This window comes from Pongo abelii, chromosome 2, assembly GCF_028885655.2.
Source record: "Pongo abelii isolate AG06213 chromosome 2, NHGRI_mPonAbe1-v2.0_pri, whole genome shotgun sequence".
NCBI classification, from domain to species: Eukaryota; Metazoa; Chordata; class Mammalia; order Primates; family Hominidae; genus Pongo; species Pongo abelii.
The window spans coordinates 182,388,512-182,413,237 of NC_085928.1; the positions used below are offsets into that span (position 1 = coordinate 182,388,512).

A 24,726-nucleotide genomic window follows, 5' to 3' on the forward strand; every position below is an offset into this window, starting at 1 on the left:
CACAAGGAAACATCAGACAAACTCAAAACGAGGAATCATTTATTTAAAAAATTATTCCAAAAATGTCAGTGTTATATAAGACAAAGGAAGACTGAGAAAATGTTCCAGAAAAAATGACACCAAAGAGACATAACAACTAAATATAATTTCTGTTTTTAATTTCTGATCAATGTTCAGTTTATTGAAGTTGACAGCTATATGGAAGAGGATATTCTTATTCTTAGAGATGCACACTCAACTGTGATTTATGCAGCTTACTCTCAACTGTTTCAGAAAAAAATCGTGTGTGTGTGTGTGTGTGTAGATAGAGCAAATGAGAAAGCAAATGGGGCAAAATGTTAATAACAGGTAAATCTTAGGAAATGGTAAAATGATTTTCTTTGCACCATAATTGCACATTTTCTATAAGTTTAAAATTATTTTCAAATTAAAGTTCAAAACTCATACATTTGTATAGATATTTCTGATTCAATTTCCAATTATTAACTTATTTGAGTTGATATTTATACTGGACATCTTGGTTTCTAACAACATAAACATGATTATCTTATACATAAAATGATTTCAGACTAATAATGTCAGCATTACCACTAATAATAAAATTGACAAATGAAGTTTGAGATTTTCTTGCAGTTCTCTGTTGTCCTTACAGTATATCCCACTAAGTTTGTACAATTGCTGTATTTTAAAATTACTTGAAACAATGTTTTTCTATGTGTGGTTATTTACCAATTTGATACATTTGATACATTGTTAATTTGTTTCCATTACTTTTAATTTTTAAATTTTCTATTTGTTTTTAAATTTTAAATTTGCTTTTAAATTTTAGTTTTTAATATATAAAACATTTACATGATCTAACAATTAAAATGTTAAAGTATGGTTCTAAATTTAAAACTTTAAACAAAAGTATACCCAGGAAAATGTTATTTTCTTTTCCTACTTTTCAATAGATAACATTTAAAAATTTTAGCTTCTAATTTATCTGTCGTGTGTGTGTTTCTTTTTGTAAGTGTGTGTGTGTGTGTGTGTGTGTCCTACTAAAAGGTAGTATACTATACGTTCATACCAGACTGTCTTCTGTGTTGCCTTTTCAATTTAATATTATATCCTGGGATTCTCTCATAGCAATTAAAAAAATTTTTTTTAATAATTCACCTAGGGAAAGTTACATAGTTTCCATTTACGAAGATGTACCTTAGTTTCGTATAACCAATGTTTATTGATGAATATTTGTGTTTTTAATAATCTTTTATTGCTATAAATGATAATGTATTTATCATTTTATATGTGTACAGCTGTATTACAAAATAATATAAAATAATTTAATAAAAGAAGAAATGATACATGGCGGTATACAAATCATTGAATGGCACAATACAGCATGGAGAGACAGTGTATAGTGCCTGAGTGTCAAGTCTGGGCTGTGAAAACAAATATAGAGAAATTTGGTGTAAGATGATAACAGATACAACATTATATATTCTTAAAAGTGAGATTGTTGAATCAAAGGGTCAAAGTACCTGTAATTTTGTTATATATTGCCACATTCCTCTTCATGGGATTGTATCACCTTTTGTCTTCACTAGCAATGAATGAGAGTGCCTGATTTCTCCCAACCTCTACCATGGTGTTTTCAACTTTTGAATTTTTGCCAATTTAATTGTTAGGTGAGAAATGGTTTCTCATTGTATTTTTCCTTTGCATTCTTTTATTTTGAGTGAGATGAGCATATTTTCATATGTTTAAGGGCCATTTGCTTTTCTTTTCACTAGAACTGCTGGACTATGACTTTTGCCCATTTTTCTATTGGGTTGTTTTTCTGCTTTTTAAAATTGATTTCTAGGAGCTCTTTTTGTGTTGGAGAGATATTCCTTTGGAAGAACGTAAATAGAAAATATTTTTTCCCAGCTGTTCATTTGTCTTTTCAATTTTACTTATGGGTATTTTTCTTTATTTGACACACACAAGTTTTAAATTTCTGTGTCATCAAATTTGTCAGTCTTTGTTGTCATTGTTTCTGGATTTTAAGTCATAGTTATGAAGGCTTTACTCACTGCTAAGTTATAAGGAATTTGTGTTTTGTTCTATTATTTTGTGGCTTTATTTTTTAACACTTATATTTCTGAATCCATTTGCAATTTCTCTTGGAACACGAAGTGATATATGGATCCAATTTTATCCTTTTCCAAATGGTTACTCAGTTGTTTCAACATCATTTATTAAAAAGTTTCCTTTTCCTTAATAATTTAAGGTGACTCTTGTCTTGTATTAAATTTCTATATGTATTTTCAGAGCCCAGTCTTAACACTCAGGCACTATATACTGCCTCTCCATGCTGGATTTGTACCACTCAATGAATTGTACACTGCCATGTGCCATGTACTCTTTAATTATTAAAATTTCACTTGTTGATACCATATTTCATGTATTAATCACGATAAAGATTGGATACATACATCAGGAAACCTAAAAAAGAGACTGAAAAAACATAAAATCTTATGGATTCATTTTGCTTCTAAGGGAAATCGGAATATAGACTGTCCAGGGCTCGTATCAGGAACTCATACTCCTTTTGCCTCTCTGCTCCACCATCCTTTGTGAGTGGCTTCCAATATCAAGGTTGCTTCCTGGCTCAAGATCGGTGCTGGAGCTCCAGTCATCTAAATGAGTTCCAGGCAAGAAGAAACAGAAGAGGCAGGGATAAAGAGCTTTCTTAAAATTCTGACTCAAAACTCTCACATTACATTGGCCAACTCCATTTTCAAGAGAGGCTGGAAAATACACATTTATAGCAGGGCACGTTATCACTCCCAGGGTTCTAGATTTGGATAAACAATTTACAGTTTCTGCCATGTTTCCCAATGTGACTGTAAGTAATTTGAAAGCAAAGATATATTTTTCTTTAGATGACCTAGTACAGTGTCTTGTAGGTAGTAGAGCACCTAAAACAAATATTTCCTGTGTCGATTAAATTTATATTTCATTGTTATAAAAATATAGAACATATAAGAAGGCTTATAAGGAAATTTAAACACTATATTGTACTTTTCATAAAATATATCATTTATTTTAATGTTCTATTCAAGCTTTGAACACAATGTACTAATATATCTGGCTTCATCACTTATATTCTTTCTACAACATCATATAGCCTCATTTAAATAATGTCATGTACATATTTCAAAGCAAGAAGTACACATTGCTCTTTCCAGACCAGCAAGCTGTAAGAATGTATATTTAATATCAAGTATATCAACAGAGGAGTAGAAATATATATCTAAAATAATCTTCACATTCAAGTACCTTAAAAATCATCAGCAGCATTATTTTTTAAGAGACAGGATCCTGCTGTCTAGCCCAGACTGGCATGCAGTGCCACAAACACAGCTCACTGCATTCTCGAACTCCTGGGCTCAAGGGATCCTCCCACCTCAGCTTCTTAAGCAGCTGGGACTGCAGGTGCACACCACCAGGCTTGGCTAAATTTTTTTATTTTGTGTAAAGATGGAGTGTTGTCATCTTGCCCAGACTGGTCAGAAACTCCTGAGCTCAAGCGATCCCCCTGCCTTGGCCTCCCAAAGTGGTGAGATTAAAGGTGTGAGCCACCACATCCGGTAAAAATCATTTTCTAATTAGCAAATGAGACCTATTATCATAAGTAATCACTACGAAAATTAAAATAATTTTGCAGTTTAGAGATTCATTTTAAAATCTTTGTGATTTTCTGATTATAGAAGTAACATATTTCTTAAAAACTCAAACATTTAGAAAGTCTCTTATACCCATCTCTTTTTGAATTTTCCCCATAGATATTTCAGTGGGACTTCCCATATTTTTACTGATACTCATACTACTAGTTTTGCATCTGATATTAAGCATTACTACTTTTACCCAGTCCTTTAAAGCCTAGTTAATACCAGAATTTATCTGTTAATAGTTATCAAAGTTACATATAGGTTTATAATTTCAAATATTTATACAAGGCTTATTAAACTATATTGGCACTGATTTATGCATTATGCATTATTATGTATTGGTATACTGTTATGAAAGAAGCTTATTTAGTTCTTTTATACTCTCAACTCATGAATCACCCATATGTGGGTACACGCACACACATATACATACACACACACACACACACTCTCTCTCTCTCTCTCCCCTCTTTCATCTTTCAAATGTAATCATACTATAATTTTGGGATTAGATTTATCCTCAATATTCACATTTTATGCTGATGTAGATATTACTAAATCTGAACAACATAGTACACTGTGATAATATTCACCTTTCTTGAAACACCTTTTGTTTTCCTTGGTGTTATAACCACCTTATTGGATGATTTGCCTAGTTTCTGTATAACTACTACTAATCTTCCTCTCAACATTTTTTAACACGGCAGGTTATTTTATGCATTTCAACCTGTTTCTTTGGGACAGTGCTTCTGGATACCTACACTCTGCTACTCCAATCTGAACTAGTACTCTCTGGGCTTGTTACACAGGTTATTGTCCTGATTGTCCACCATCCTCTTGGGTACCTCCTTTGCCTGGCCAGGTACTGCATCTTCCTCTTTTTCGGTTTGCTTTCTGTTAAGAAGGTGCACATTCTCCAATAACTTGTTGAAAAAAGGTACACGGAAGATACATTTTTGAGGAACTTTTATATTATAACTATTTTTATTGTACCATAACAATTTATTGGGAGGTTAGTTATCCTCTTAGTCTGTACCACAGTAACAGAATATCATAGGCCAGATGGCTTATAAGCAACAGAAATTTATTTCTCACAGTTCTAGAGGGTGGGAAATCCAAAATCAAGGCAGATTTGGTGTCCAGTGATGACATCCTTTCTGATTTCCTAGACAGCCATCTTCTCACTGCATCCTCACATGGCAGAGGGGGTGAGGAAGCTTTCTGGAACCTCTTTTGTATGGTTACTATCCCATTCATGAAGGCTCCATTGTCATGACCTACTCATCCACCAAAGGTCCCACCACCACACCACCTAATACCCTTACATTTAACATTAAGATTTCGGCCGGGCGTGGTGGCTCATGCCTGTAATCCCAGCACTTTGGGGGGCCGAGGTGGGCAGATCACAAAGTCAGGAGATCGAGACCATCCTGGCTAACACGGCGAAACCCTGCCTCTACTAAAAATACAAAAATTAGCCGGGCATGGCGGTGTGCGCCTGTAGTCCCAGCTGCTGGGGAGGCTGAGGCAGGAGAATGGCATGAACCCGGGAGGCAGAGCTTGAAGTGAGCCGAGATCGCACCACTGCACTCCAGCCTGGGCAACAGAGTGAGACTCCATCTCAAAAAAAAAAAAAAAAATTAGGATTTCAATACATGAATTCGAAAGGGTGGGCACAAACATTCAGTCTATACCAGTTATGGAATTTTACTTTAGATATCACTTTCCCTAAGAATTTCAAAGGAATTGCTCCCTGGAATTTCCCAAATACGACACTATTCTAATTCCTAATCACTTATATAAAATGCAGTTTTTTTTCTCTGAAATGTTTTAAGATTCTTTAATTTATTCTACACATATTTATTGAGCACCTATTATGTGCCAGGCTCTAGTCTTACAACTGAGAATACAGAAGTAAGTGAAAGACACAAAAATTTCTATCCTCTGGGCACTTATATTCCAGCAGGGGAAATAAATAATATAAAGATAAATAAGTAAAACACATAATGGGTTAGATGGTGATAAGTGCTAAGGAAGAAAATAAAACAGTGAAAAATCAAAACAGAAATAAAATTTTAGATAGGGTAGCCAGGAAAATGACTTCTGAGTGAAGCCTTATAGGATGTGGGGACATTAGTGGGTGAAGACAATGGCATTCCAGGCAGAGGAAATAACAAAGGTTCTGAGGGAGGTATGGTGACTTTGTACTGTCTACTTAGCTAAGCTAATTTCAAGGAGTTTCCAAGTGTGGTTCTTGGCTAGGATTGGCCACAGAGTCATTTGTTCAAGTTTGGAAAGGTAAAAATGAAGCGGCAGTCATTTTTTCCTCAGAATATTAATGTAGGCCAGGTGCTGTTGTAGCTCATGCAGTTGCTGCCTTTGTTGATATGGGGCAGCAGCTGGGACCACAGCTCTTCCAGCTTCTGATGGATGTCCTCTTTAAATTTCTTCAACCACTGGGCCGTGTGCATGTTTAACTCCATGAAAAAGGGCACTAATTTCTCCAACAGAGAATTCTCCACCTGCAGCATTGGAGCTAGAGTTTGGAGGTGGTGAGAGATCACTGTGGGCTCTGAAGAGAGACGTGTGAGTTCCAGTTCATCATTGGTTCCAGCTCCTTCTCCAGGGTCTCATACTGCAGTTGATCTCCCCCACTTTCTGTCTTTTCTTCCCAAATTCCTGCCATGCTTATTTCAGACTCAGCATCATATGCAGAAGCAACAGAAATTTATAAAGTGTTTAACAAGCTACCTCAATTGCATAAGGTCAGAGCTCTAAAATTAATCCCTTATTCTATGTCATTCATAGAGGTTCTGTTTCTTCGATCTCATACAGCAAGATAAGGTCTAACTTGTGGGAGGAGCAGCAAAAAGGCCAATGTGGCTGTAGTGTGGCAAACAAATGCGAGAATGACAGGAGGTGAGTTAAAAGAGAAAATGAGACCAAATGGTGAACTTCTTAAAGTTATAGCTATGATATTTTACTCTGAGTAGATGGAAAATCACTGGAAGATTTGAGGCAGAAGAATGACATGATCTAATACTTGTAATCCAATCACTCTGACTGCTGTTTAGGAGAAAGATGAAAGGGAAGCAAGGGCAGTGGGAGGGAGGCCATTTAGGACATTATTTTAACAATCCAGGCAAGGTGTTATGGAGACAAGAGATGTTGGTGACTTAGACCAGAGAACTGACATGATAGTGGTGAGAAATAGTTGAGTTCTGGACTTCTAAAAGTTAGAATCTATATGCTATGCTTACGTAACAGGTATATATATCTATTGGCCTGCGCAACTGTAAAGTATGGAGTTGCCATTAACTGATATAGGAGAGACTGGAGGTGAAACAGATTTTGAAAGGAAGATTAAAAACTTAATGCTAGATGTATGAAATTAGAGATGCTTATTAGAAATTTTAGTAGAGAACTTAAGAAGACGGATATACTGGTATGGAGTTCAGGGCTGGAGATAAAAACTGGGGTGTGGTCAGCAATAAATAGTATTTAAAATAAGGATGCCAGTTGAGATAAGCTAGGAAATAAGCATAGCTACAAAAGAGATGTTCAAGGGCCTAGAGATTTAGAGCCTTCCCCAAACATTTAGAAATCAGAGGCATGAGAAAGAACTAGCAAAAGATACTCATAAGTGGTCAGTGGAGTAGAACTCCAGCCAAGAAACTGTGATATTCTAAAAGATAGCAAAGAAAATATATCAAGACGAGAGTGATCAATTGTATCATATACTGCCATGGGTCAAGTAAGATGAGAATGGACCATTGTATTTAGCAACATGGAGGTAATTATTAGTTAATGAACCTGGTGGCATGTTGGAGCAAGCCTAGTTGGTTCAAGTGAGCATGGGAGAAAATAATTTGGAGATATTGAGTATAGACAACTCTTCCAAAGAATTTTATTACAAAGGGAGGAAGACTAATGAGGTGGTAACTAGAGGAGATATGGGGTCAAGAGAGTTTTTGTTTTAAAGGTGTGAGAAATAATAGTGGTTTGTATGCTGTTGGGGATGATATACTATAATGGGGAAAGTTGATGGTGTGGTAGAATGGAGAATGGCTGGAGCAGTGTTCCTGTGAGGGGTTGGATCTAGTGCTCAAGAGGTAGGGTGGGCCTTAGGGGGAGAGTGCCTAATGCATGCCCCAAAAGAGGAGATAATGAAGAATACGTGGGCACAGATGTAGAAGAATGGGTAGGTGTAGAGGGCCAGGCTGCGGGAATTCTTCTTTGATGGCTTCAGTTTCCTTGGCAATATAGAAAGCGAGGGGACAGCTGAGAATGGGTGTGGGGAGATGTTGGAGGTTGGAAGAGAGGAACACAATGGGAAGTAGTTGCCTGGGAGAGGGAAGGGTACTATCATCTGATTGCTGGGAATCAGTAAGGGCCCACTTTAAGTTAATGATCATGGCTTTAAAATTACACCAGTCAGTACGACTGTTTGTTTTCCCATCTTTGTGTTCCAGCTGCACTTGGTACAGAAATGGAGTGGAGAGACATTTAACTTAACCAGGTTGTGCTTTTGCTCAGAACAGATGAGAAAGTACAAGAAGGACAGATATTAAGGTTCTATCCAAGGAATTAGTTAGAATAATTGACAACTGAGTTTAAACTGAAGGAGATGAGTGAGGACATGAGGAGGGTAAGGGACTGAGAAAGGTGGTTAATCTCAGTGAATGCTTTCTGATTCCTGTGTTTCAAAGTGTCTCGAGATGTGATATGGTATGGGTCTTTTCCCATTCATTGAGCATGATGCTCTTTTGGCTTTTCAATTTATGTCCTTCAGTTCTGGAAAATTTTTTTCTTTCTGATGCTCATTCTTATTTCATAAACGCAATATCATCTCATAGTGCTTGGAAACATTAATTATATATTTGGGGGATTTTTTTTTTTTTTGCTCCCTGCACTGTCTCTGTTTTTTCCGAAGTTCTTCTTCACCAGTACAATGAAACCCTGTGTACCCAGCCTTCAGCTTCAACTGTTAACAATATTTTGTCAATCTGTTTCACCTATTCTGTCAACTCTTGCGCATTTATTTTAATACATCATTTGAATTTCTGTTTTAATTACAGTATATTGACATACGTAAATCTCTAAATTTGGGGGCTGATTGGGTACTGCTCCACCATCAGGTTCTCACTTTCTCATAGTCCACCATGCTTATTCTCTCCGTTTTCTGCTTTTGGCAGCTTGGATTTCATGCTTTGTTATTTAATAACACTCCTGTTAATATCTGAAACTTCCTGGCTCTCTTTTTCTCTCTGGCAAAATTCCAAACTTGAATAAACTCAGAAATTTCCTCTCCTTTGCTTGCATCTAAGCAACCTAGGTTTGTTGGAGAACACCCCAGTAAAGGAAACATTGGCTCCTCCCTAAATTTATAATCACTGATCTCAAGTAGGCCCTCAACACTGCTTAGAAATCTTACTACATTTTCCTGGTCAATTCATTCTCTGTCCTTCTCAGCAACAACTTAAAAGAAATTCATATTTCTCCAACTTTCAGTCCCACCTCCTACCTTCCTCTTCAAAATCAGAAGAGAACTTAGTTACTGTTGGAAAATAGAATCCATAAAACTTGAACTCTTTCAGCTTCCCAAACTCAAACTTACTCTTAGGCTTAGCTATCCCACTGCTATTCTCTCTCTCTCCACTAGAGGAGCTGTCTCTTTTTCTTTCTGAGGCCAATTACTTTACCTTTGCTAGGAACCCATCCTATTCCACTTTCAGAAAATTTACATTATCTATTATGCCTTCTCTTATACACCTAGACTCTCTTTCCTTCCCATCAGCTTTTAAATATGCTCGACTCTTCAATTAGAAAACAAACAAAAAACTTTTCCCTTCTTCAATCTACATCTATTCCACCTCCTTTCTTGTTGCAAAACCTACTAAAATGTCAGCGGGTTCTGATCTTACTTCTGTCTCCAACTCTTGATTAAAACAACAGTTACTCAAGTCACCAATGATTCTCATGCTGTTACATTTTTTTCAGTTCTCATCTCACTTTGCTTCTCAGCAGTATCCAACTCTGTGGACCTACATTTCTGAAACACTCTCCCTTTACTTTTGTGACACAGCACTATCCTATTATTATTATTATTATTTTCTGAGACAGAGTCTTGCTTTGTCGCCCAGCCTGGAGTGCAGTGGCACAATCTCGGCTCACTGCAAGCTCCGCCTCCCGGGTTCACACCATTCTCCCACCTCAGCCTCCCAAGTAGCTGGGACTACAGGCGCCCGCCACCATGCCTGGCTAATTTTTTGTTTTTTTTTTGTTTTTTTTAGTAGAGACGGGGTTTCACTGTGTTAGCCAGGATGGTCTCAATCTCCTGACCTCGTGATCCGCCTGCCTCAGCCTCCCAAAATGCTGGGATTACAGGCATGAGTCACTGTGCTCCACCAGCACTATCCTATTTTTTATTTTAACTTCCTATTTTTCTAATTAATCATTCCCTCCTCTTTTAAAGACTCATTTCTCTTCATCCAGCATTTAAATTTTAGAGTTCCTTCAGACTCCTAAGTCCTTTTTTCTTCTTGCTGTAAACTCTCACCAGGTGATTTCACTTATGCCCTTGAGTTCCTTCACTTCCCCATAAATAAGCCTAATCTTCATATCTCTTCTGATTTCTAAATACAAAACTATTTACCATCTTCATCTGTATGTCTCAAAGGCCCCTAAAAATCAACATATTCTAAACTTAACTTGTGATCTTGGTGGATGATAAAAATCACCATATTCCAAACTGAACTAAGATCTGATGATATGTTTCCTACCTCAGTGATCACATCAGTATCCATCCAGCTATGCAAGCTAAAGACCAAGGGGTCATCTTTTCTACCTCCCATCTCCTTCTTTTCTGTGACTCATATCTAATTTGTCACCAATACCGTCTAACTGGTGCCCTATAGCTACTCTGAACCCCAACAATCTATTCTCCAAAAGGCAGGCAGAGTAAATTTAATCATATCATCTCTCTCACCCAAACACACTAAAACCCTTATTGGTTCTCTACTGTTTTTACAGAAAACAACCAAAACCTCAAGATTGACAGATGACTTATAAGCCACTGCCTTGAGCCTATTTATGTTTCTGGCCTATTGCACAGCATGCTGATCATTTAGTTTCTTGAAAATACCATACTTTCTCCTATTCTTGGCTCTGGGTCCAAGCTGTTTCCTCTCTCTGGAAAGTCCTACTAAAATCCCCCATTGCTCTGCCAGGATAAATCCTCTGTATCACTCAGATCTTTCTTCAGCTACCACTTCCTCAAGGAAGCCTTCCCTGACTATCGGGGTCAACGCCCTCAAGTAGGTATATGCTTTCAGGCAACTACACCTTTTTATTGGTGTGGTTCTTTGATTAATGCCTATTTTGCATTAGGAACTATTGAATTCTCAGCCTCTCAACAGTGCCTGACACATTTTATAATGCTCAATAAATGATAGCTAAATACACAATATACACATCTTTTTTCTATAAATGTATCATGAATAGTTTAAACTTTCAGTGAAATTGTGATTTCCAGGAAGGTTGTAAAGCCAGGCTTAGAAAGCAGGTCAAGGGATGGCAGACTGGGCAGCAGGGAATACTGTGGTCAAAATCAGGGCCCTGGAACCTCATTGCGAGTTTCATATAGCATAATGTCTTCAAGGTTCATCCAAGTTGTAGCATGTGTTAGAATTTCCTTCTTTTTTGAGGCCAAATAATATTCCATTGTATCTATATACCACATTGTGCTTATCCATTCATCCGTCAATGAACACTTGGGCTGCTTCTAATTTTGGCTATTGTGAATAATGTTGTTTTGGGCATGGATGTACAAATATCTATACAAGTCCTTGCTGTCAATTACTTTCGTTATATACCCAGAAGTGAAATTGCCAGATACATATGGGAGTTCTATTTTTAATATTTTTAGGAACTGCCATATATTTTTCCACAGTGGCTACGCCATTTTACATTTCCACCAGTGGTAAACAAGCGTTCCAATTTCTCCATATCCTAGCCAACATTTACTATTTTCTGTTTGTTTGTTTTTTATAAAAACCATCCTAATGGAAGTGAAGTAGTATCTCATTGTGGTCTTGATTCGCATTTCTCTAACAATTAGCAATGTTGTGCATCTTTTCATGTGTTTATTGGCCATGTATATATCTTTTTGGAGACATTTCTATTCAACTTCTTTGCCTGTTTTAAAATCAGGCTGTTTATTTGTTGTTGAGTTGTCCCTTTGACTCTTGAGATTATGTTTTTTCTTGCCAATTCATCTTCTAAGGACTCCGAAAGCATTGGGAAATAAATGGAAAGACGAAAAGTTAATAAAAAATAGTATTCTACTATAATGGGTATGATTGTTACATCCGGTTCTATATAAGCAAGGCAGTTTCAGAGCCTCAACAGATGGTGCACAGCAATTGAGCTTTGCTGATAGAGTTACAACAAATTCCATTGAATTAAAACTTCCACTTAGCAGATGCCTTCAACAGTTGTTGTCCTTTCTGAAGCTAATCTCTGTAGCAAAGATGTTGTTCTTTTGGTGTTTGTCATTTGTAACGTGTTTGGATCTTTGAAATTTGAGATTTTTCTGTGAAATACTATATTGGCATGTTGGTAGTTTATTTCATCAGAGTTCAGGGGTGGGAGGATAAAGAGATAAAACATACTTTCATCTCTGACAAAAAGTCACAATGGAGGTGGGTCATTAATAAACCAGTAAAAAACTCGCAAACAGGACATGCATGTATGTTTATTTACAAAAATGTCCAATATATCTCAAGGTTATTTTGCTAAAGATTGCAACATATATTAGTTTTAAGGAAAGTTAAATATATTTTTTATCTAAGCAAGATCACTAAAATAGGACTCTGCTTACAGCTCTTGTAATTACTATTGTTAGATTTTCTAAATATCAATAGTTGCTTATCAAAACTGGTAAAAAATACAAGCAAATCTATGACTAAGCAATTAAATTCTATTGCATGACAGTAATATTTAATATAAGATTGAGGTGATTTATCAAAATATTTCATTCTGTAAAGTCTTACCAAGTCCTTTAGAGACCAGAATTTTCCTTTGTACAAATCATGAAACATTCCTTTTTGGAGGGCTATTAAGAGAAGACAACATGGGATTGGAAACAGTACAGAGAGATGCAAATAAAATCATCCAGTTTATATTGCCTCTGCACATTTATTACTGGATAATTCATCATCATTTCAAGCTCATTGTATGTCCAAAGCAAATTCATTATTTTTAACCTGTTGGATGTTCCTAATAACCACCTCTCATCTCCATTTCTAAGTCCAGTCCCTCATTCAACAACCATGAAGGCAGCAAGTTCTTCTTGGTCTAATTAACCACAAAAATCTGGCAGAACTAGACTTCTTTAATCTTGCTTTCATCTCTATCCTTCTCAGGCAGTATAAACATTTTTAATGGCTTCTTGTTTAATCTCACATCAAGTCTATTAAACTCTGGCCTTCCAGAGTTCTCATAATTGGGCCTTACCTTGCCTGTGCAACAATATTTGTCCTTCCCTCCCATTGAACCATCTCTGCTCTATAGGTCCCTTCCCTCACTGTTCTGCCTCTTGCCCCCCGTATTAGTCAGGGTGGGTTCTCTGAGGGACAGAACTAATAGGGTAGATGTATATATGAAGGGGAACTTATTAAAGAGTATTGACTCACATGATCACAAGGTAAAGTGCCACAATAGGTTGTCTGCAAGCTGAGCAGCAAGGAAGCCAGTTCAAATCCCAAAACCTCAAAAGTAGGGAAGCCGACAGTGCAGCCTTCGGTCTGTGGTCAAAGGCCCGAGAGCCTCTGGCAAACCACTGGTGTAAGTCCAAGAGTCCAAAAGCTGAAGAACTGGGAGTCTGATGTTCGAGGGCAGAAAGCATCCACCACGGGAGAAAGATGAAGGCTGGAAGACTCAGCAAGTTGGCTTCTCCCACCTTTTTCTGCCTGCTTTATTCAAGCCCCCCTGACAGTTGATTAGACGGTGCCCCCCACTCCACCCTACATTGAGGGTGGGTCTGCCTCTCCCAGTCCACTGACTCAAATGTTAATCTCCTTTGGCAGCACCCTCACAGACACACCTAGGAACAATACTTTTCATCCTTCAACCCAATCAAGTTGAAACTTAGTATTAACCCATCATTTAGCATTAGGTATATCTCCTAATGCTATCCCTCCCCCCTCCCCCCACCCCACAACAGTCCCCAGTGTGTGATGTTCCCCTTCCTGTGTCCACGTGTTCTCATTGTTCAATTCCCACCTATGAGTGAGAACATGCAGTGTTTGCTTTTTTGTCATTGCCATAGTTTGCTGAGAATGATGGTTTCCAGCTTCATCCATGTCCCTACAAAGGACATGAACTCATCATTTTTTATGGCTGCGTAGTATTCCATCGTGTATACGTGCCACATTTTCTTAATCCAGTCTATCATTGTTGGACATTTGGGTTGGTTCCAAGTCTTTGCTATTGTGAATAGTGCCGCAATAAACACACCTAATGCTAAATGACGAGTTAATGCGTGCAGCACACCAACATGGCACATGTATACATAAGTAACAAACCTGCATGTTGTGCACATGTACCCTAAAACTTAAAGTATAATAATAATAAAAAAATAAAAAAATAAAATAAAATGAGAAAATAATAATAAAAGAAACTTAGTATTAACCGTCACACCACCTCTTGCCTCTGGCTTCTCCACCCAAGACCTAACCACTGGAGTCCTGATCCATTTCCTGCTTTCAATTCCTGTAGTGCTCAGAGTTTGAACTTTTCAGTTTATTTCCTAATTATAAACTGTTTCTGTGATTTTATACTTGTAAATCACCTCTTCTATTACATTATAAGCTCCTTGAAGGTAGTTTAAAGGTTTAATGGAAACCCAGTCAGTTCACATAGGGTTCCAGTTACTTCTCACCATCTCTACCACCAATGCCTCCAAATCCCCCACTAGAACTGCTACAATACCCAAGGGACTGATCTCTCTCTGTCCATTGTTGTTCCACAATCTATTTGCCACCTGCAGCCAGTGATCTTTGGGAAATATAAATCTAATCCAGACACTCCCCTGCCTAAAACCTCATTGGATGCGGCTGTGTTCCAGTAAAACTTTACTTACCAAAACATGTGATGAGTCAGATTTGTTTGCTGACCTCTGATTTAGATTAGCTTAGATTAGCTAGAGTTACAGAGGTAAGAGAAAATTGGTTTTTCCAATCACAATGAAAACAAACCTGCAGTAAGAATTCTCACACCCTAGATGTTTAACTAAGCCAATCTTCCTGTCAGTGATTGACTCAAGAATGAACTATGACTCAACTCTGGCCAGTATGGAGAGGAGGTATACTGAGGACATCTGGGAAAATTCCTCCCACTCTTAATAAGCAGCTGCTGGTCTGCCCCTGGCCACTACCTGGAATGGCTGTGATATCTGGAATCACTACAGCCACCAGCCTGAGAATGAAGCTTAACTGAGGAAGGTAGAACCAAAAGATGGAAAGAGCCAAATCAACCAACCATGGATCGTGCCCTGCCTTTGGACTCACCGTGAAGGATCTCTTTTCTTACTGTGTAACCCCATCAGAAATGAGGTTTCTGTGAACTGAAGCTGAAAGTGTCCTAATTGATTCAATTGTATATCTCCCCAAATTTATTTTAGTTACAAATATACTGAACCACTGGTACCTCCATGTAGGAAATTTCTTGTTTCTTTTAAGAGACATCATCATGGTATTTTACCTTTCCCTGAAAAATCATCAGGTGTGGAGGCTGCCATTTAAAATCAGGAAAAAAGGAATAGCATTGCCCAGTTATTTTTTAATATTTATGCTCTTACCCCAGAGTAAATACCCTGGAAGCCCCAGCCCTGCATTTTTTTTTTTTTTTTTTTTTGAGACGGAGTCTCCCTCTGTCGCCCAGGCTGGACTGCAGTGGCGCGACCTCGGCTCACTGCAAGCTCCTCCTCCCGCGTTCACGCCATTCTCCTGCCTCAGCCTCCCGAGTAGCTGGGACTCCAGGCGCCCACCACGACGCCCGGCTAATTTTTTGTATTTTTTAGTAGAGACGGGGTTTCACCATGTTAGCCAGGATGGTCTCGATCTCCTGACCTCGTGATCCGTCCCCCTCGGCCCCACAAAGTGCTGGGATTACAGGCGTGAGCCACTGTTCCCGGCTGCCTCAGCCCTGCTTCTGGAACCAATTGTTTTTAGGCTCCTCCTCTGACTCAACATACCAGACATTAGTGACCACCTATCCTGCAGCCATTCTGTCCACTCATCTTTCCTGCAATCAGAACCTTGATTTTGTTCAGCTGTCAGGATACTGTATACTTTAGAAAAGACTGAACCGTTCCCTAGCTCTAGGGAGGATAATCTTGATTAATCTAAGTCCAACATGGAAATTCTATTTTCCCTGCCAGTGAATGATTTAAGAATGGGAATGTCTAGAATTCTGAACAGTGACTAGGGGAGAGTTTTTCTTTCTTAAAAAGGGATACAAGAGAGACTTTTTCTGTTGTAAAGTACTTGAAGCTGCTGCAGCCATCCTGCAAGCCAGAGTCAAAAGCTAACATGATGAGCAAAGCACAGCAGAAGAATGAAGAGAACCTGGGTCCTAAATGATGGGCAAGTGCCAATGACTTAACTAAGCCCAGAATCATGTTACCTTAGGCTTTTTATGCTATCTTTCTACACCAACTGAGTTCAATGTTCTGTTCAATGCCACTGGAACCCTACCAACTGGAACATTCACTGATAAGTTGCTGTGGGCAAATTGCATCTGGGTTCCTCCACTTGTCTATACAGGTTAAGAAGAAACAGGCGCGGTGGCGGGCGCCTGTAGTCCCAGCTACTCGGGAGGCTGAGGCAGGAGAATGGCGTGAACCCGGGGGGCGGAGCTTGCAGTGAGCCAAGATAGTGCCACTGCAGTCCCGCCTGGGCGAAAGAGCCACTCAGTCTCAAAAAAAGAAAAAGAAAAAGAAAAAGAAACAGCATGATGTTTCTGCTGCACTGATCTCTCTCTGAGGTAGTATATATACACTGTGCACTGGTAAATTATTTTATAGAATCTATGAAGACTGCATGGATATCGTCTTAAAATATTAGGCAAGCCTAATGAATAAGTCAGAATGTTTTATACACCTCAGGCAAATTAGAATTTGCGTATACTTTATATTACAGTCTACTAAATCAATCACTTTAAAATTGGCACCAGGGATTGTAGTAAGAGCATCAGACCTTCTAATAAATTTAGAAAAATTATCACAAGATAATTTTGAGTTTTTGTTATCAGATTTTCAGGCAGTTTGTTGTTATTTAATTTAGGATTCTTTAATTATCAAAGCAAAACATGAGAACCAGTTTTACGGAAAACAATTTTGCCCTTATCACTTCATCTTCACACGTGGAAAATATTCAAAGTTTGTTTAAAAACCTCTGATGCGGCCAGGTGTGGTGGCTTACACCTGTAACCCCAGCACTTTGGGAGGCCGAGGCAGGCAGATCACTTAAGGTCAGGAATTCGAGACCAGCCTGGCCAATATGGTGAAACACCGTCTCTACTGAAAAAATTACCTGGGCATGGTGGCGCATGCCTGTAATCCCAGCTGAGGATGAGGCAGCTGAGGCAGGGTAATCACTTGAACCCAGGAGGCGGAGGTTGCAGTGAGCTGAGATTGTGCCACTGCACTCCAGCCTGGGTGACAGAGTGAGATTCCATCTCAAAAAAACCAAAAAACAAAAAAACCTCTGATGCTCAGACAAATAACTAACGCATGCAGGGCTTAAAACCTGGGTGATAGGTTGATGGGTGCCACAAACCACCACAGCACGTGTATACCTATGTAACAAACCTGTATGTTCTACACATGTATCCTAGAACTTAAAGTAAAAAAACAAAAACAAAAACAAAACAAACACACACACACATGCACATGCACACAAAAACCTTGGATGCTCTGTTTTTTCCCTCTTGTATCATTAAAAATAAAATTCTTGTTTTTATTCTCTTTTGTTTGGACACATTTTAGAGCCTTCAAAATGTGGTGATTATAACTTTTTATTGAATTACTACAAAGAATGATAATAATAATTATCACATTAGTATAAAGAATACAGAAAATCTTTGTCTCTATAATATCCCAAGGGATGATAAATTGTCAACATTTCTTTTAGTGGTAATTCATGGAAAATTAAAGAAAATATGGTATATTTTTACATTTATTTAGTTTAGTTTTTAAGTGAAACATTCTGCAGAATGGCACAAAAAAATTGTGCACTTTTAGAGTTAAAAAGAATAATTCATTCTTACCAAGATTATGTAAAAGTATCATTTCTCTTGCCCTATATTTTTTTAAGGAAATTTTCTTCTGGAAAGGATCAGCATAATAATGAAAGAGAGGACTTAGGTATAATCTTCCTAATGAAGTCAATATTCACCTCCAAATACAAGTAATATTTATACTAATTTTCTTTTTGAAGTTTGTGTCAGTATTACATGGGAGAGGAAGATGAACTCATATCGACTTTTGACTCTTCCATTAGTCCCCATCCATTATGCATCGTATTCTCTTGTCTATTGTGTTCAAAAAATTTAAATGAAAATTTTAAATAGAGAAGGGAGGAAGTGACTAGGCTTTCTCTAATATCCCTGTCTTGAATATGTCACTCACCTCAAAATATGTCAACTGAAAATACTACAAAATTGCCATAATGAGCTAGTTACTGCTTTTCTTCTCTCCAAGTTCCTTGCCCATTCAAAGCTCTAGAGGTAAAAAAAATACTCCTCAATAACACATTCACCATTCACTATGAATAATACACAGTGAACATTTATGTAACGTAGGTTTTAAAAACTCTCACATATATTATTTCTTTGATTCTACTAATAATTCTGTGAAGAACATAAAACACTTAAAACATAAAAGAGGATTCCTAGCAATTACTAGCAATTAAGATGGCACTATCAAAGGTCATCTGACCCTCCCTCCTGACTTGCTCTCTATGATACAGAGAACATAAATATCAGTCATGTTCAGAAATCAACATAAGAATGTGAAAAATTCTTACAATGAAGGAAAGTTGCTGGGGTCTGAAGTGGAGGAACAGCATCCAAGAATGTGGCCTGGAACAGGAGGGCACCAGGGATCACAGATGAAGGACGGATCATTTTCTTTCCCCCACTACTGCAGGACAAGATATCAGCAGTGCCAACCCAAACTAGGGTATAAGGTCAGGACAGGAATCTGGCTGGAGAAATCCATTGTCCAGGCTGGCAAAATGAATAATTTATTAAAATGTATTAAAATCTAAGTAAACAAGGGCCCAACAACAGTAATAACAAAATTAAAGTATAATCTAGTACTAAAACTCCAAATGGTATCAACAGCAATATAGAGATGGTACAATGGGAATTAAGAAATTCTTGCTAAAATTCTTAACTATTTGGGGATAGGTGGGTCAGATTCAGAGATTAATAACATTTAAACAGGTTGAGAAATAAGCATAACTATTAGTCTTATAAGTTAGAGCTAACCACTAGACATTTTAAAAGTAGAATTTACAACTTTAAAACTACTAGAAAAGAATTTAGGCTGGGTATGATGGTGCATGCCTGTAATCCCAGCACTTTGGGAGACCAAGGAGGCAGGATCGCTTGAGCCCAGGAGTTTGAAACCAGCCTGGGCAATAAAGTGAGATCTTATCTCCATACACACACACACAAAAAAAAGAAAGAAAGAAAACTTGAAAACACCTGTAGTCTCAGCTGCTTGGGAGGCTGAGGTGAGAGAATTGCTTGAGCTTGGGAGGTGAAGGTTGCAGCAAGCCAAGATTGTGCCACTGCCCTCCAGCCTGAGTGACAGAATGAGCTCTTCTCTCAAAAAGAAAAAAATTTAAACTATCCAGTGGAAGTTCAGAGAATGTAAAAAGAAACAAAACAAAGCATGGTAAAAAGAAAGCAAAGAATAGAGATACATAAATAAGTCCCAGTATTATAGTGGTTACAATAAATATAAATGGGTGAAACTCATTAATCAAAAGTAGAGATTCTCAGACTAATAGCAAAACAAGCTTCAGCAGTATATAATTTATAAGAAACATTAAGAAAGGGATATAAAGAGTAGCTGAAAATAGAGAATAGAAAAAAATGTAACAGGAAAACGTGAAACAAAAGAAATCTGAGGCATCAATCTTATCACACAAAAGAAAATGTTAAGGGCAAACAAGATAGTTATATACTGGTTAAAGAAATAAGAGATCAAGAAAGCATAATTAATACATACAGTTATTTTTTTAATTGAAGTGAAATTCACACACATACTTTTAAAGTTTTTAAGCATTCACAAAATTTAACCATATACCAGCCTACAAGAGACATGAATAAATTTGAAATATTTAATATAACAGCAAATATGTTTTCTGCCTTCAATGCAATGAATTTAGAAGTCAGTAGCAAAAGGGTCATTTAAAATTTTCATGTTTCCTAAGTTAAAAAATTTCCCATATAACCCTTAGTTTCTTTTCCTTTTCTTTCTTTCTTTTTTTTTTTTAATTTTTTATTTTTTAGACAGAGTCTCACTCTGTTGCCCAGGCCAGAGTGCAGTGATGTGATCTTGGCTCACTGCAACCTCTGCCTCCCGGGTTCAAGCAATTCTCCTGCCTCAGCCTCCTGAGTGGCTGAGACTACAGGTACACACCACCATGCTCAGCTAAATTTTGTATTTTTAGTAGAGACAGGATTTCACCATATTGGCCAGGCTAGTCTCGAACTCCTGACCTCATGATCTGCTCATCTCGGCCTCCCAAAGTGCTGGGATTACAGGCGTGAGCCACCATGCCTTGTCAATCCTTAGTTTCAGGAGTAAATAACAAGTTAGGTTATATAAAATTTAGGACTCACTGAAAATACAAGTATTATATGTCAAAAATGTATGATAAACAGAATAATACTTAGAGAAAATTACAGACTTAAATTGTTCTACCAAAAAAAGTAATATTTAAAACAAATGACTGGCTGGGCATGTTGGCTCATGCCTGTAATCCCTACACTTTAGGAGGCTGAGATGGGAGGATTGCTTAAAGCCAGGAGTTTGAGACAAATCTGGGCAACAAAATGAGACCCTGTTTCTAGAAAAAAAAAGTATTGAATGTAGAGGCATGCACTTGCAGCCCAGGTGTGGTGGCAGGTGCCTGTAGTCCCAGTTACTCGGGAGGCTGAGGTAGGAGAATCTCTTGAACCCGGGAGGCGGAGGTTGCAGTGATTCGAGATCGTGCCACTGCACTCCAGCATGGGTGACAAAGTGAGACTCCATCTCAAAAAAAAAAAAAAAAAGGGACAATTTGTTTATGCAGGGTGAAAGATAGGAATATGATAAACCTGTGACAAAAAGAAACAGTAAAATGAGAGAAGATGCAAATAAATAAGTAAAACAAAGTTATCTGAATCTCAAATGTTTACTTAATGATAAAAATTAATGTCTAAATACTGCAGGATCTGATTATGTGTTGAGTAGATAAAATAAGTTTTGTATGTGAGGGCTTTTCACCAACATCTCTAAATCTAGCCATGGCTTCCAAGATTATGTTTTAAATTGTCAATAAAAACCATGATCCTATTGTTATTAAGAAAAAATCTAGTCCTTTAGTGCAAATAGATAATTAAAGTAAATAAATCTTAATTTTATGTATAAAAAAGAAAAAAGGAAGTCATTAAAATCAGAAACTTCCCAAAGAACAACATATTTTGTACAGAAAGAAATCCTTAAATTACTCCCTTAGGCACGTGGAAATGATGGACAAAAGCCCACTTCTAGTGAACAGAGTCATCTGAGTAAAAAATAGCTACAGCCACATAGAACCTCGGAGCTAAGGATGCTAAACATCTTGCAATGCAAAGGACAGCCCAAGGCTGGACGCGGTGGTTCACACCTGTAATCCCAGCACTCATGGGAGGCCGAGGCGGGCGGTTTGCTTGAGGTCAGGAGTTTGAGAAGGACAGCCCCACGTGACCAGGAATAGCTTGTCCAATATGCCAATAGGTTGCCACTGAGGACAAATTATTGACTCACCCAGGATTCCCCCTGTTTGGTTTCTGGTCCATATTTTTTTCCAGCACCACTGTCTTCATGAAGGAATATTATTTTATAGGAAAGAGCTCCTAACATAACCTGATGGGTAATGTGGGATTGGAGGAGGATACAAATATTTCTGGAGGTAGCTTACTGAGTGAGGAAAGAGTATTGAAAATTTACAAGTCAATAATATAAGAGGAAATAAAACATTACCTATTTATTTTCATACTTGCTCTTACATCAGGCCACAACAAGTAGCTTTGCATGTGTATGCCGATTATGTTAAAAATGATACTAAATTTTTGAAAACTATTTTTATTTTCATAGGTTTTGGGGGAACAGGTGGTATTTGGTTCCATGAGTAAGTTCTTTAGTGGTGACTTTTGAGATTTTGGTGCACCCATCACCTGAGCAGTATACCCTGAATTCAATTTGTAGTCTTTTACCCCTTACCCCCTTCCCATCCTTTCCCCTCCCTGAGTCCCCAAAGTCCATTGTAAAAAATGATAGTTAATTTTAAGAAAATTCTGTCAGTAATGTTTAGGTCTCACTTTCCCCCCACCTTTTCTATCCCCTTTGCTGGCTTTTGTGATGCAGAATCAGAGTCAAGTTCAGAAAGAAATATAATTGGAAATGAGTTTGTGGTCAAATTCTTCTCAATAGAGAGAAGAAAAAACAGAGATTGGAGGAAAAGGGTGAGCAAGGAGGAAAATAAGGTCAGGTTTTCAAGGAAGTTTTGTTTTGGGAATGGGAGCAACGCTTTGGGAGAGATGTGGAATGAGAGACAGAGCAAAGGAACCAGAAAAAAATTTTAAGAGATGTTGTGGGTTCGGCATTCATTCCCACATCATAGTCTAAGAGACATGAGTATGAAGATTGAAATCACCTTTGTTTACTTTCAGATATTAGATTGTATTCATCTGAATAAGACATGGAGACTGAGACCAGGCCACAAGGCCCTGATATAAATTTGGTGACATATGTTAACTCAGTTAACTCTTTTAATGCTAGAAGTAGATAATATTCTCATTTTATAAGGGAGGAAATCAAGGCTCAGAGATGTTTTCCCCAAATTACTCAGATTTTAAGCAGTGAAATGGGTTTCTAACACCGATCTGATGCCAAATTTATGCTAATATGTTACACTAAACTGTCTTTTTTCTTTTGTCTTCTTTTTTTCTCTTTTCTTTTTTTTAAACTTTTATTTTAGGTGCAGGGGTACATGTGCAGGTTTGTTATATAGGTAAACTTGTGTCATGGGGGTTTGTTATACAGATTATTTCATCACCCAGGTACTAAGCCTAGTATCTAATAGTCATTTTCTCTGCTCCTCTCTCTCCTCCCACCCTCTACCCTTGAGTAGGCCACCATGTCTGTGGTTCCCTTCTTCATGTCCATGAGTTCTCATCATTTAGCTCCCACATATAAGTGAGAACATGCAAAGAGAGAATATTAAAGGAATTCGGTATTGATTTAGGGGCACAAGTGTCTCGGAAGCAGATTATGTTTGTATTTGTGTGAGTAGAGCTTAGGCTAACACTGTGGTTTTCTCCCCTCCCCCACCCCCAGAATTACATTGAAACGCTCATCTCACCTAACCCCTTTTTCGGTTTGGACATATTCCATTCCAGTAGTAGTTTAACACTCGAGACAAACCTAAGGCCAAGACTTTTCATTGACTATCATAATTCCGTGACCTCAGTTTCTTATCTCTGTCCCCATGTCACAGGGCCACACAAGGTGTTTTGGGAATTGAGGGAGCATGCCAACAACTACCTATAATAGAGAAAGGGTTCAACAGATGGCTCCTCCTCCTCTTCCACATGATTTGTTTTTTTGGTTTTTTTGAAACAGAGTTTTACTCTTGTTGCCCAGGCTAGAGTGCAATGGCGCGATCTCGGCTCACTGAAGCCTCTGCCTCCCAGGTTCAAGCGATTCTCCTGCCTCAGCCTCCCAAGTAGCTGGGATTACAGGCATTCACCACCACATCCTATTTTTAGGAAAGACGGGTTTTCACCATGTTAGCCAGGCTGGTCTTGAACTCCTGACCTCAGGTTATCCACCCGCTTCTGCCTCCCAAAGTGCTGGGATTATAGGGGTAAGTCACAATGCCCTGCCCGCATGATTATTATAAACTCCCTGGAGTCAAAGTTGCCCCCAACCAGAAGTCTGCCCAAGTGTAAACAGCACCACGCCCAGGTCACTCTCCAGCTTTTCACCCATGTGATGAGCTGCCTGGAGCTTGGGAGAAAGAGGAGTACTCCTCTCCACCCTTCAGCCTGTACCATGGAGGGTGTTGTATATCCTCCTGATCTTCATCCATTGCCTGCACCCCTCCAGGAGGGAGGGGATTGGGAGACAAAAGGGGATGGGTTGCAGGCAGGCAGTGTGGCAAGTTTGTAGGGAAGGGAACATGTACAAAAAGGGGAAGCAGGGGTTGCGGAAGCAGAATGCTCAGCTTCCCAATTTATCCTAAAGATGCGTTCATCTCACTTCACAGGGCAGTTAGGAGCAAGTGAGTTTCACAAGTTGAACCAAATTCTTAATGCAGAAAGGAAGCTTACTTTTAAAGAAAGACTGCTATTCATTTCTTTCTGAAATGCTCTTTTGTAATCTCTTAAATTTATCTGTTTTATTAAACTTGAGGGTTTTATACATTGATTTTTCTCAAAACAGGAAGTATTTGAGCCCTGTTTTATACTTATCTATTTTAACTAGGTCATTTCCAGTTTTGACATAAATATGACTTTCTAGGAGATTTTAAGAATAAAGAGAAATCTGAAATCAAAATCAACATAAAAGCAATTAAAATGAGGCCGTAATACAGTACCAGAGGTTTTCTTGGTCTTTTCTTTTCTTTCCTTTTTTTTTTTTTTTATTTTTTTTGAGACGGAGTCTTGCTCTGTCACCCAGGCTGGAGTGCAGTGGCGCGATCTC

At 38.1% G+C, this 24,726-nt stretch overlaps 1 long non-coding RNA gene across 1 annotated transcript; it reads right to left on the minus strand.

The window, feature by feature from the left end:
* Positions 1-24: 24 nt before the first annotated feature.
* On the minus strand, positions 25-24,726 carry LOC134761057 (uncharacterized). Its single transcript, XR_010139303.1, has 3 exons — positions 24,620-24,726; positions 18,788-18,989; positions 25-2,663 (listed from the first exon to the last, which is right to left on the minus strand). It is a non-coding gene; the product is annotated as an uncharacterized LOC134761057 (long non-coding RNA).